The following is a 2,391-nucleotide window of genomic DNA, read 5'->3' on the forward strand; positions in this document are numbered from 1 at the left end:
CCCACTACCCACCCAGGCACCCACTACCCACCCAGACACTCAGGTACCCATCACCCACCATGCTACTCATCCGTCCATTAACCATCTGCCCCCTAGCCCACCTGTCTGGTCATTCACCCTCCATCATCTCCCCCAGCCTCCCACCTGCCCATCTGCCCTCCACCACCCACCATCCAGCACTTAATGAGGGCCTACCGTGCAGAGGCCTCAGCACACACCCAGGGCTGGGACTGGCCTCTTTAGGGAGTCACAAGTGGCTCCATGTGGGCAGGGAGGGTGCAAACTCAGGCTAGAGCAGAGGCCAGATGGTGACCGTACGGAGGGCTCTAGGACTGCCTGGCTCAGACAAGTGTGGGGTGGGCAGCAGCGCCCCAGCACAGGCCTGCTCTCATCGCAGGGGACTGCCTTTATGGTGTCCCACTTGCCACACAGGCCTTTGGTTCTGGCAAGGGCAGAGGCTGCCCTCAAAGAAGTGAAAGCCTGGATTTTTTTTTTTTTTTTTGAGTGATGTTTGCTATAGGGCACATGTGCTTGCTGGAGAGACAGAGAGACGGAAAGAAAGAAACCACCTCCAGAGGGGATGGCCACGCCACAATCCCTTCTCCTCCATTCTTCTCTCAGGATTTTGGGCATGCACGCACATGTGCCTGGTGTGATTTTCAAGCTAAGGTCCAGGACTCAAAATGTGTCGACCATGTGGGAGTCCAGCAACATAACCACTCTACCATCTGCTGGCCCCCACATTTCCTTTTTAAAAAATTCACAAGAGGGTGCGTGCTCTCAACAGAGAGAGAAAAGGAGAGGGAGAAAGCACCCCTTCGATGGGGCGTGGCCACGGTGCAATCCCTTGTCCTTCATTTCTCCCTCCTGTTTGGATTTTGGGTACCCACGTGCATGTACCCAATGTGACTTTCAAGTCACTGGAGCTAGGATTTGAACTATGGTCTGCCGCATGGGATCCATTTACCTTAACCACCAGGCCACAGGGCTGGCCCATAATCCACATTTTCCATGAACTTCTTGAATATCCTCTCTTGCTTGTATGCGCGCGTGCGCACACACACACATGTGTATAAGACCTAGCACGGTGCGTGTTGTGGTTGGCATCAGTTCCTTGGCCCACCCACCTGGGACTCCTGCTGGTATTCCCTCTGCCCTACGCCCTCTGCACCTCTGGTCCTTCCTCTCCTGGGTACATACCAGGCTCAGGGCTCCCTGAGCAATGGCAGCGTCTTCTCCAGCAGCTGCTGGAGATTTTCCATCATTTGAAACTCGGCTCTGCAACGCACTTGCTCTGTGACTCTGACGATGACTCAACCTCTCTGTGCCTCAGTCCCATCTGTAAAGTGGGGATAATACTAGCCGTGCATGATACATAGTAAGGGTCATAACTTCTGTTAACATGACCATTACCACTGACAGATTTGGTGTGCACCTGCTTCGTGTCATGTTGGGCCCAGCGTGTCCAGGTGAATAAGTATGACGCCATTCCTGCTGTGAGCAAGGCAGACTAAGACAGGCATCTTGGCAACAGCTGTGAGAAGGCTGGGCTGAGGCTTTGCAGGTGTGATTGGATGTGAAGGCAAGGATTCACTCTGGCCAGGAGTGACAGGGGGCTGAGTCTGGAACGGAGCCCAGCAGGGTGGAGGGGAAGAGTGGGTCTGCCCAAGGAGAGACCTACATATGGAGAGGCCCGCCTGGCAGGAGGGAGGGCAGGGGAAAGAGGAAGGGACTGATCAAACAGGCGGAGGAGGCCAGATGGGGAGGATGGGGCTGGATTTGTATGGAGGCGTGGGGGTAAAATGTTGAAGAGGAGGCCCAGCAGGTGCAGTGGTGGTTGAGGTGCTAGACTCCCAAGTCGCTGACTGCAGTTCAAGTCCTGAACCTGGTGGCTTGTTTTTTACTTTCCCTCTCTCTCTGTCTCCTGGCTAAAAAAAAGAATGGTGGAGGGATCAGCAGACGGCGTGGTAGTTAGGTTGCTGGGTTCCCATGTAGTTGACCAGTGGCATGGTGGTTAAGACAGCTGGATCCCACATGGCCAACTGCATGGTTTGAGTCCCAGACCCAGTGGCTTGAAAAATGTGCCAGATGAGGGACCAGCAGTTAGCATAATGGCTATGTTGCTGGACTCCCATGTAATAGACCGCGGTTCAAGTCCCGGACCCGATGGCTTAAACTCACCGGGCGCGTGTGCGTGTGTGCCCAAGATCCCGAGAGGAGAATGGAGGAGAAGGGATTGCAGCGTGACCATCCCTCCTGGGGGATGACTTCTCGCTTTCTGTCTCTCTGTCTCTCTCTGTCTTTCTAGCAAACACACATGCCCTATAGCAAAAACCTCTCAAAAAAAAAAGAAAGGAAGGAAGGAAGGAAGAAAGAAAGAGAAAGAAAGAA

The sequence above is a fragment of the Tupaia chinensis genome, unplaced genomic scaffold (assembly GCF_000334495.1).
Source record: "Tupaia chinensis unplaced genomic scaffold, TupChi_1.0 Scaffold000407_1, whole genome shotgun sequence".
Lineage (NCBI taxonomy): Eukaryota > Metazoa > Chordata > Mammalia > Scandentia > Tupaiidae > Tupaia > Tupaia belangeri.